Source organism: Amphibalanus amphitrite, unplaced genomic scaffold (genome assembly GCF_019059575.1).
Source record: "Amphibalanus amphitrite isolate SeventyFive unplaced genomic scaffold, NRLGWU_Aamphi_draft 000067F_arrow, whole genome shotgun sequence".
Taxonomy (NCBI): Eukaryota; Metazoa; Arthropoda; class Thecostraca; order Balanomorpha; family Balanidae; genus Amphibalanus; species Amphibalanus amphitrite.
This window is the reverse complement of record NW_024881563.1, coordinates 1,030,240-1,042,500: the sequence shown is the minus strand read 5'-3', so window position 1 is coordinate 1,042,500 and position 12,261 is coordinate 1,030,240.

Sequence of the window (12,261 nt, the reverse complement as noted above, 5' to 3'; positions counted from 1 at the left end):
CCGGGAATCGTCTACTATTTAAACCCCTTTAAAAGCAAAGCATTTAGGTAAATAATGGAATCCTGGAATACCGGTACCGCCCACCGGCATGTCAGCACGACCTCCTGGCACAACAGCTGACAGCCACGCGACAGCAGCCCCAACCTTATCTTGAAGAATATTGGCGGCGGCTGCCGGCCGTCTAATCGGCCGTATCCGTGTTCGTGCTGCATTCGTATGATAATATTGCCACCGGCCTATTTCAATTACCGTGACTTACTTTTGTTCCGTTAAGACGTGTCCGTGCCCCATGCCAGCCTTTCCCAGCGCCCGTATAGGCACGAGCCACCGCCCGCAGTGACACCTCGTCGCTGAGGTGGCGAATGCTAGTACTAACCTCGCTCCCCAGATGACACTACCCGTCCGTACCAGGGGTGATACTGCACCGCAAGACACATTTAAGAACGGAGAGGCAGCTGCGGCCAGGTGGGTGACAGCACGTAATCGCCTGAGGCGGTCGGGGTAAAAATATTTTACCCTTGAATGCTGGATGCATGCACTGCGACTTTTTATTTTAAGAACGAAAAGCGTGTAACTGACGTCTAAAGCGTGTAAAGGCGTGTAATCGACCGTATCCGTATTGGCACTCGTGCCGCATTTGTGTGACGTTAGCCGTTTTCACGACGGGCTATCCGGCGAGTGCACCTAATGTGACCAAATCTGCACCTAATCTCTTTTACAGCAAATATCTTTATTTTATGAATTTATTTCAGTGCTTTAATCGACGATACTCTCTGATAATATGACAAAGCAGGGGCATAAGCAATTAGTGCAGCCCTAGCTGATAGCTACTACTGTTAACGCCAGACCCCTTGAGACCCTAATTTTTCGCGATTATTTTTAAATGCGTGGAATAATTTCAACCATATTTAGGAAATAGCTGTTTCAAGACCTGCCGAAACTTTTTCTTCAAATACGTTTTGTTGTCATTTAAATATTTGTGGCACTTGTCATTGACTCGTAATGTTAACTGTTTTTCCATCCTGGATAGAGGCTTTCATACGTCATATGACATTAGGCTCCGCCCACGACTGCGGCATTGACCCGTGCCCATCAGCGACCTCTGTACACACGACACCCCTGCCATCTGTAAAGGACTATGAATTTCGCTGACGCTTCACGTGCTATGTATCAATTCAAATTGCCGCAGACGGTCAAGTAAATGTTAAACTCTTGTTGACTCTCGTTTATAGGACCAAGAGAACCATCACTCCTAAACCTACTACTCACACATGCTTCGAACAAACGTTAACGATTCCTAACAAATACGATTTTCGATGTAGGATATATGTTTGAAATACGAGCGAGCCTTATGGTGTGAAGCGAAGGCAATTAACTAATTATTGCGTTGTTCGATGGTTACATAGCGATGTACAAATCAGCAACTGCTTGATGACATCCAAAATCCCATTATCACATTATCTGCAACGCCATAGGCTTTAAATACAGGTGAATATTTCTAACGTTATGTCAGGTATATGCCATCTGCCCGTCATTTGCAGCTTATGAAAATAAAACAAATATCAGCGAACCTATCAGCATTGTACAAATAATGCGCATTGAGCATTTATGGCTCCTCAGTCATCATGTCGCTCTTTGGGCACTGTCAGACAAGACGTTACGCACAACTCCGCCGGCTTTCGGCACCGCTCTACCGTCCCCGCTCCCCGCCACAGCGCGAGTGACCGCGCGCCGGCCCGAAACCGCCGCAGGCCAAGACCACAGAGGCGGGGCTTAGCTTTGATGTCATAACGTATCACAGACTGACTGGTGATAGCCTCTACACACCGGGTGAAAATCTTGCTCGAAATTTAACATTACGAGTCAATGAGAAGTGCCTGAAATATTGAAATGGCGACAAAATATCTAAATTGTAAAAGTTTCGGCAGGTCTTGAAACGGCCATGTCCTGAGCTTGGTTGAAATTCTTCCACGCATTTAAAAATAATCGCGAAAAATTAGGGTCTCAAGGGGTCTGGCGTTAACAGTAAGAGACACACGGAACCTAATTTGACCAAATCTGCACCTAATCTGCACCAAATATGCACCAAACGTGTATATTTATCTGTATATTTGTCTGTCTTGGCAGATAAAGCAATACCAGAACAGTCCTACGAACACACATATTTGATCAGGATCGGACGATTGGACACTTTTAAAAGGAGATCTTTCGTGCCTCCCGGAAATTCACGGGAGAGCAGATGTGGGGTTTAAAAAAATAGGTGTCGATATGCTCCCATCCAGAAGCACACCCGGCATTTCATATATGTAGTTCAACTTTTGAAATATGATGCAAAAAATGAACCAAGGCCTTGGCAGCGCTGTACAGATGGCTGACCGGTCTTCAGCGCCGTCCCCGACCAGTTAGCGTTCCCTTCAATGTCCGTCCTGCTGTAAAGGGGACGCTAACTAGCCAAAGTCCGTTGTGCTGTGTACATACAACTGCTGTCGCTGCTGTGACGTCACACCCACCCCTCCGGCGGCGCTTGAAGGCAGGTCGGCGGCGGTCCCGCTTCACTGACAATAACATGTTTACATGGATGAAGGAAAACCTCTGAGGGCTGTTCACGGGCCCTGTGTGCGGTCGGACCGCACACAGCCTCCAATCCAAGCTCCGCCCACTGCGTCCCTACGTCAGCCTTCCGTCAACGCACACAGCGACCGCTGTGGCCGGTCAAAGCCGTCCACCGCACGCAGCCGTGACGTCAGAACCGCCTACCCATCCCCTACCCCCACGCCTGCTAGACTCACCGCACACACCGCACGCAGCAGTGTGCGGTGCCCGTGAAGGGCCATCCGGAATGGAAACTAACAGCTGATTGCCTTCCCTTCGGTAAGTGCCCGAGGGCACGCGCGGCGTGGGTAGCGAGGGGGATGGAGGCAGCGGGAGCCGCGTCTTGGTCTGCCGTGCATTCACTGGCGCCGCATAAGAAAAAAAAAACACTCTGCCCCGCTGTGCAAGTCAGTGAGTGTCACCAAAATAGAACTAAACCTAATGATATTTTTCACCCAAGAATATTCGGAAACAGGTTCCTCGCCCTTTCTGCACCGTTTTCCGACTACTCTTCGGTAAAGGTATGTTTCCGTGAGAATATTCGGAAACAGGTTCCTCGCCCTTTCTGTACCGTTTTCCGACTTTTCTTCGGCTAAGGAATGTTTCCGTGAGAATATTCGGAAACAGGCTCCTCGCTCTTTCTGTACCGTTTTCCGATTATTCTTCGGTAAAGGTATGTTTTCGCGAGGATTATAAGGGCGACCGAGATGTGACCATGAAGGGCACTCCACTAAATACACCTTAGACGTCAATGTTGTGTGCTACTAGGGAACGATCGTCCAAATTTGTTTCATTCAAATGCTACGGTCTCGACAAGATTAGTGAAAAAAGTCTCCTGATTATGATAACAACCTCACGAGACAAGCCGGGAATCGTCTATTATTTAAACCCCTTTAAAAGCAAAGCATTTAGGTAAATAATGGAATCCTGGAATACCGCTACCGCCCACCGGCATGTCAGCACGACCGCCTGGCACAACAGCTGACAGCCACGCGACAGCAGCCCCAACCTTATCTTGAAGAATATTGGCGGCGGCTGCCGGCCGTCTAATCGGCCGTATCCGTGTTCATGCTGCATTCGTGTGATAATATTGCCACCGGCCTATTTCAATTACTGTGACTTACTTATGTTACGTTAAGACGTGTCCGTGCCCCATGTCAGCCTTTCCCAGCGCCCGTATAGGCACGAGCCACCGCCCGCAGTGACACCTCGTCGCTGAGGTGGCGAATGCTAGTACTAACCTCGCTCCCCAGATGACACTACCCGTCCGTACCAGGGGTGATACTGCACCGCAAGACACATTTAAGAACGGAGAGGCAGCTGCGGCCAGGTGGGTGACAGCACGTAATCGCCTGAGGCGGTCGGGGTAAAAATATTTCACCCTTGAATGCTGGATGCATGCACTGCGACTTTTTATTTTAACCCTCGCCCGCACATGCCATTTTCCCATCCTAGAACGCACATGGGGGGGGGGGGTGGTTGCCACCCCCCCCCCGCGCCATTTCGTTCCTGTTGGAGATAGAGCTTAGCGGTAAGACCAAAAAGATTCTTTGGGAAGAGACGAATCCAATGATACCCAGTTTTACCTTCTCAGGTCAGTCATTGACCTTCCAGGTCAGGTCAAACTAAAAAATGTTGCTGTTTTGGGTCACCGCTGGATATCAAGTGCGCTGCTTATCAAATACCGATGACGATGCTGTTTTCTGGTGCCAAGCCAGCTAGAACCTCTTTGTCACACTACCCGACCAGAATTTTGCTGCTGAGGTCATTTCAGGTCAAGTTAGGTCAAGGTCAATTATATGTGTTTGTATGTCTGTGTGTGTCTGTGTGTATAATGATGTGTGCACCGATTGTTTTTGGGTCCATATTACATGAAATCATGATCTGAGAAGCTTTTACCAAAAATGCAATCAAAAAACTTCACAAAAAGTAAATTCAGCTTGCCTAAAACGCAATTATCTTAGATGACCTAGGTTGACCTTGACCCTGACCTTGACCCCTGTACATCGTCGAACAATATGTTCCATGATAGGTGGGAGGTAGGACTGGCAAAAAAGGCCGAAATCAGGGTGTCAAAAGCTCACAAGGCCCATGGCAAACGCAAGATGTTGAGAATTGGCCATTTGGGTCATGACATGACCTGAAAAACAAGGTCATATCTCCGAAACCAAAAATCACAGAAACTTGAAATTTTCAGCGAACATCAAGAAAGGATAGATGAGCAGCTATACGAAAAATCAGCTTTCTAGCTCTAAAAATGTTGAGTGCAGAGCAGAAAGACTACCTGGGGGGGTGGCAACCACCCCCCCCATGTGCGGGCGAGGGTTAAGAACGAAAAGCGTGTAATTGACGTGTAAAGCGTGTAAAGGCGTGTAATCGACCGTATTCGTATTGGCACTCGTGCCGCATTTGTGTGACGTTAGCCGTTTTCACGACGGGCTATCCGGCGAGTGCACCTAATGTGACTAAATCTGCACCTAATCTCTTTTACAGCAAATATCTTTATTTTATGAATTTATTTCAGTGCTTTAATCGACGATACTCTCTGATAATATGACAGAGCAGGGGCATAAGCAATTAGTGCAGCCAGGGGCGGATCCAGAAAATCTCCAAGGGAGGGGCCATTAGAAACCAGGAGGCCCCCCCCCCATAATCCCACCTGTTGGAGGCCCCATCTTCCCACTTGTTGGGGCCCCCCAAAAAAAACTGCGTCTATTGAGCTTATCTAGCTGTTCAGGCAACATCTCAACATCTGTGCAGGCTTGGAGGCCCTCTGTGCAGGTTAGGAGGCCCTGTAAAAGTGGTCATCTCTGTGAGTATAAGAGACCTCCAAGTTATGAAAAGCTTTACCAATCTTCTAACAAAGAAGTCTTCTCAGCTAGTCTTCTAAGAAATAACTAAGTGGGTAGGTTAAAAAAAAACTCATCGGATTTCGGCCACTTTATTTTCAGGAGGCCCCCTTTTCAGCTTTTTAACTTTTTAACTTTTTATTTTATTTTTGAAAAAAAATCGGCCAAGGGGGGGGGGGCCACGGCCCCCATGGCCCCCCCCCCCCTTGTATCCGCGCCTGAGTGCAGCCCTAGCTGATAGCTACTAAGAGACACACGGAACCTAATTTGACCAAATCTGCACCTAAGCTGCACCAAATATGCACCAAACGTGTACCAGATGGCCCTCGTGAAAACAGCTAATATTGTTACGGGCCTATTAAAAAAAAAGGTGAATTACTTGTATAACGGTGTGACGTGTCTCTGACCAATGCCGGCCTTCCCCAGTGCCCGTACAGGCACGGGCCAGCTCCCGCAGTGAGACCTCGTCGTTCAGGTGGTGCATGCTAGTTCAAACCTCGCTTACTAGATATGCAATATCTTATAGTCTTCCTTGCTAAGCTGAAACCCACCAAAATATTGTTTTTTTATAGGTATTGATGGCGTAATACTTATGGTCCTACTCATTGATAAGGTGTCTTGTCAGCGGTAAGGGAACGATGCAGACGCCCCGAGCTAGCGCGGCGGCTCGGGACAGGCGTTAGAGATAAAAGGGGAAGGGATACTGATAAGACATCTTATCAGCTAGTAGGCGACGCGGCGCGCGGCGAACACGTGGCGGCTTGAGATGAAAGGGAGAGAGAGAAGGGAGTAGGTAGGTAGAGAGAGAGAGAGAGAGAGTGAGCGAGAGAGAGAGAGGGAGAAAAAGACAGAGTCGTGCAGGTGTTGTTTTGACGAACTGACGCCAAGGAAGGGGGAGGCGGGGGAAGGATATGGTTGGGACAGAGCACAGTCAAGCGAGAGCGCTTGAGCGTGGCGAGTGTATACGAAGTTCTCCACGTGCATACAGGAAGATATCCCTCGCTGGACCTTTTTTTTTTTCAAAATACGCGCTGGCCGAGGGGCGGGGGAGGGCGGGGGCGGGTACGGCCCACCCCTCGCCGTCTCGGCCCTGGTGGAGCTAGCGCGTCGCGGAAAAAAGCGAGCGTGTGCACCGTTATGAGACGCGAAGCTGATGCCCGTTTTTAGGTTCCTAGCTCAACCGATGACCTCTGAGGTCATGTCAGGTGCTCCAAGGTACGGTTCTGTTTTTGGTGAATAGCTTTGCCAAAAACGGCAACAGGTCAGCGATCCCGAGCTGAGCTGCGGATTTATTTTTATTTTTATTTTTGCAGATTCCTTCAACAAAAAAGGTCCTAGACCTAAAGCAGTGTACCAACGCATTAGACATGTCTAGACGCGTCGAATGACATATAGGTTGTTTGAAAAGGTCAAGTTTTATGTTGTCATGTGACCTCGAATGGCCTTTGGTTGACTTTCACACATGATCAGTCTCATTTGCTTGAAGTCACTGGTCACGATTTTATCATTCATTTTATCTAAGCATTCATTTAGAGTCTCAGTATGTCAAAAGTGACAGAATTATTATGGCTGACCTATCAGTGAAATAACCTATCATCATCATCATCATAGTTTATTAGGCACCAAAGTTGGCAAGAAAGTAAGAAAAAAAGGCACACACAAAACATCACACAAAGCATGACAGTGGGTGAGCAGGGGCCACACATTGATGTCGCAGGCGACACTCACTCCCGCTCCGGGCATGTCAATAGCCGGAGCAGGCGGCGAGATACTTGGTCCCGGCGACTCATCAGGAAGGCAAGCGAGTCAGCTAGGCCATCGGGAGCCCGTTGGGGGTAGATACGGTCGCTGCACGGCCGCCCTGCTGCCACCCCGAGGAGTGCAGAAAGGTTGCAGTCACACATCTCATGAAGCTGTATCAGTAATGAGCCCACTAGCTCAGTCGGGCACATAGCCAGCTTGGTGATTCCTGACAGCAGCGCCTGCTGCAGCCGGTGCTCTGAGCGCATCGCATCTTTCAAAGCGCGAAAACACGCTGCCCGCAGCAGTTCATGTGCTGGTTGGATGTCGGCAGCAGCGAGAAGCGCCGAATGGTGGGCGGAGCGAGGCAGGCCAAGAACCACCTTGATGGAAGTCGCTTGAGCGGAACAGAGGATCGTCATGTCCCTTGCATTGAGCGGGGCGGCCACGCAGCCATATGTGAGCGCCGGTTGAATGATAGTCTTCCACAAGAAGCACTTGTCGGCTGGGCAGAGGCCGGACGTCAGCATACCAGCAGGCGCGAGACCGTACAGGCTGGCACGAGCTCGAGACGCGCGGTGCTGGACGTGTGGCGCCGCAGATAAACTCCCATCCAGTACGACACCGAGGTGCTCGGACTGCTGGCGGGTGGAGAGCTGCTGGCCCGACAGGCTCCATCTTGGCACTTCGGATAGAAGCCAAGATGGAAGGATAGAAGAAGAAGGATACGAAATTAGCCGGACACTTCCCTAACCGTTGTAATTAAGAAACAAGGCAATATGAGGTTTTTTTCCTTTTGATGATGATATAGCCACCTTTCATAAGATCATATTTAGAAATGCCTAGAACATCCCAGCTACTGGGTTTTTAACCCGCACCCCACTGGGGTCTGCGTATAATACGCCCTACTGGTGGGGGGGGGGGGGCTATTCATAGACCCCCTCCAACTCCGAAACTACTGGGCCGATCGTCAAAATTCAAACGGCGTCTCACAGCCTCGCAAAAACTGTCGAGCGAAACCTAATTTCATTGACCTCGAGGTCACCGATGACGTCACAGGTCAGGTCAAAGTAAAAATTATTAGCATTTTGGCTTGTTCACGTTTTGGGCTCTGGCGGCCGTCTTACAAGTCATATCAGGCTCATTTGTGGTTCACACACTCATGAAGAGATGCTCTAGATACCCTGAGGGTACCAAAATTGTACTTTGATTTTCAGGTCAAGGTCAGGTCATCACAGGTCATGAAAATATTATACCATGCGTCGGTCACGTAACACGTGTTTTATGGTCCATTTAGGCCAAAAATTTCGAATTTGATGTCGTCTGTGTCATTCGAGGTCATTTTGAGTCAAATTTAGCTTAGGTCAGGTCACCTTCAGGTCAAAAAAGGTCAAATTTTGAAGTAAAAATTTTTCAACAAAAAAGGTGTCTATTGGATGCAGTTTGGGCTCAGGAACACGATGGTACTATTTATATTGGCGTACGATGTCAAATACGTGCTGAAAAATTGATTTGAAAAATTAATAATTGTGAATTTTTTGCAATAATGCGTATAACTTGGCCATTTTTGAAGATATTTAGCTTAAACTTGCTAGAGTTAGTCATAATAATGCGTTCTATCACATATATTCCGTTTTTTCTTGAAAATGCAAAAACTTATTGAAAAAATGTAAAAAGATTAATTTTGAATTTTATTATATTAAATTTTCGAAATTTTCAAACTTTCGAAAATCCGAGATAACAGTTTGATAGCGCAGTCTATTCTGAGTCCTCTCATGCAAAGAAATTGGATCTAGCTTAAAAACTGAGCTCTTGGGAGCGATTGCCGTGGTTCAATGTTTTGCGTCGAAATCGGCCGAACATGACGTCACTCTGACGTCATTTCCGGCCGACCTACGGTAGGTACGAAGCTCACATTTTGACACAAGGTGTCAAATTGATGCAGCCGAAGGTACTGAAAGTTTGGCGTCGATACGTCAAGCGGTTTGGAAGTTATTGCAGAAAAACGGGAGGGGGGCCCAGTGGGGCGCGGGTTAAGCACAGTGGGTTTGATGTGGACCGACGCCGAATTATCATGTGCCTACATGCAGTTGCTCTGTCCTGGTGCCGGGTGTCCCCTTATTCACCTCTTGCTGGACAAAAGTCCATAAGATCTCGATGGAATTAGGATGAAAACTATTTCTAAGCCGTAGTCCGTTAGTCGTTAGTCCAGAAAGAGCTTCTCACGGCGTCTCTTCTCATTCTCCTAAGGACTTATAAGTAGCGCTCCAGGCTGCACGAAGGCAACGTGGTTTGAATCAAACATCAGTGCGCTTTCAGGAACTGAGTCCTCCCGTGCCGTCCAGTTGAGCTGCTCCAACTATTTGTCTGACAGGATGTTGCTCCGGTAATACTCATTACTCGTCACTGATGGCGGTCTTCTGTGAGACAATGCACACCTGGAACATCGCATAGCAGCTGAATATGATCCAGATCTGGATCTTGGCCGGATGTTTGACGCTGGTGACGGCCGGGACCGCCGAGACGTTTGAGTTACTGGCAGCAGCCCAAGGCCACTTTGACGGTCCAAAGGACAATACAGCGCGAATAGCTACCCATTTCACCAGACCACCTTGCTCATATCTTTCTTCGACCAGTGGATGCGTCTTGGCGTGAGGCCAAAGGTGGTGCACTGGCTATTTTCCCGTCAATTTCGTTGTCTTTTTTTCAGTTTGATGGGCAGAAGCATAGGCGGCGGAACGGGGAGGGCACTGGGGCACCGTGCCCCCTTTGATTTTGGCATTTCAACATTAGCCCTATGGGCGTTGCATGAAAAGAATGAGACCAAAAGTCGGCAGTGCCCCTCCCCCTTAATTGAAGGTGTTCCGCCGCTACTGGGCAGAAGAACAAAGGTAAGGGCGGATAGCGGTGAGTCATGATGTGGGCCCTTTTATCGGTCTTGAATTCAAGTTAATCTGCTTTGGCTTTTGGGTGGCTTTTGCGCTCGCAGCCGGGCTGAGTTCACCAATCAAGTCCAGGGCTGGGAAATCTCTCATACTTTCATACCCCAGTAGGTAGCAGATATCGTTTTATTGTTCCATCAATTGTAGCAAAATCAACATTTCTCTCTTCCGTACATCATAAAGAAAAATACAATAAAAACATCAAAATTCGCACATTTTTAAAATAGAGGTACCACCAGCCAGTGATGTCGTCGGCGAATAAGAACAAAACATCAGTAAGACTAACACAAGTTCAAAACGTCAGATTTGTGCTCCATTTTATGACGAATCTGGCGGCTCTTTGTAGCAGTTTCCATTGTAGCATCACTAATTCTTCATACTCTGAGTCGTGTAACAAAAGGTATCTGCTACGCCTTTTTATGCGCTTTCTTTCCTATGAATATTGCAAAAAGGAGTTTCATTATTTGTGAAATATTCAAATGACATATTTACGAAACAAAACAAATTGTTTTTAAAAGGGCATTGTTCAATGATCAATAAAAATACGAAAAGAATCAACTCATTCTGCCCATGGCATCTCTAAAAAGCCATCTTTTATGATACAGTGTCCTGCAACGTCTTTAATCCCTTTTGATGACGTCGTACACAATTTTATTTAGTTTTTTCTGTATTTTGTTGTTAAAATCATACTTATTTAGACCAAATTAGAGTTTTCAAGAATTTATGAACATTTTTTGTAAGTTTTATTAAGAAATCTTGTCAAAAATATGCAAATTACGTCATTGCTGTTTGTGTATTTTGTTGATGCATTGTTTCTGGCGCATTAGAGACAATTCTAGTTGTCGTTTCGCGTGGATAGTTCAGTTGGAGTTCTATAGCCTTGGTTCAGTTGAGTTTGATGAGTGTTTCTGGGTGTTTTTGAATTATTTCAGCTATTTTAGCTTTTATTTTGCCTCTATTTTAGGAAAGTGGGATATTCCAGGCCTAATTTCAAGTGTTGCAATGACAACTGTCCCTAAAGCGGCGTGCAGTAGGGTAAGGTGCCTAATTAGCGACCCTTTCCGATTTGCGACCTACCTCCCTACAGAAAAACTGGCGGGAGAAAACAGGGTAAAAACATCGTCAAAAGGTTAGCCATACTTTGGTTATCAAATTTAATTACTTTACGGTTGTCGATGTTTCTGGTGGGACGTTTCAGGTGAGTTTAAATGAAAATGACGAGTTTCTAATCCAAAACGTGTGTGTTTGGGCCCTCTATGATGAAAAGCGATGCACATTAGGATGATGCACCTTTTTTATTCTGAATCGACATTCCTTTTTCAATTGATTGCCGTTTTCCCATAGTGAATCGCTTAACTGTGCACAGCATGGCGGTTAAAAATGTGTCGCAACTCATATTTCCTATTTGCGCCTGACATGGTCGCAAATAGCTCAAGAAGGGAAAGAAAGGGGAAAAGAGAGAAATGGAAATGAGGTGTTGCTGAAGCTTGCAATGTGTGGCAGGGGATGTCAAATGTCGTCACCGACTGCAGGGGTGCCGAATTCAGCGCGGACCTCGAATATCATACGAGAGAGCCCGCAAAATCTGGGTTTCCGCCTTCTTTTCGCCTTCAGTGTATCACGTGATCAGTTTTTACTTACATAAATGTGTTGGATAAACGTTCCTGTTCGAGTGATTGAGTGCTTTGCGTATAGGTTACCTTTTTTGGATAATATTTCATCTTTTCAGGCGTCGCATTTTTTGCCATTTTTAATATGGGGAAACCCATAGACTTATTAGCGACCCTCCCCGGTCGCTAATCGGGAAGAGTTCCCTATTAGCGTTTTTTGCAATGGTTTGCTAAAATGCTCACTACAAATAAATTAGTGAATATTGGGGCAGAAAATGACTATATTTTAAAAGAAAAATGAACGACCTCTCCGAAAATCAAGCCAGTAATACAGTGGCACCCACAGAGCGTGAGCAATGACGGTTCAAATTAAGGGGGTCGCTAATTAGGCACCTTACCCTACACACTTAAAGAGCAAGGTAGCCGCCCAGCACGCAAAGCAAGATGTGTGAAGATATAGGGAGATACCTATGATCGAATTTGCGCAGAAGGTGAGATCTGATTGAAATATTGATTAAGTAATGCCCA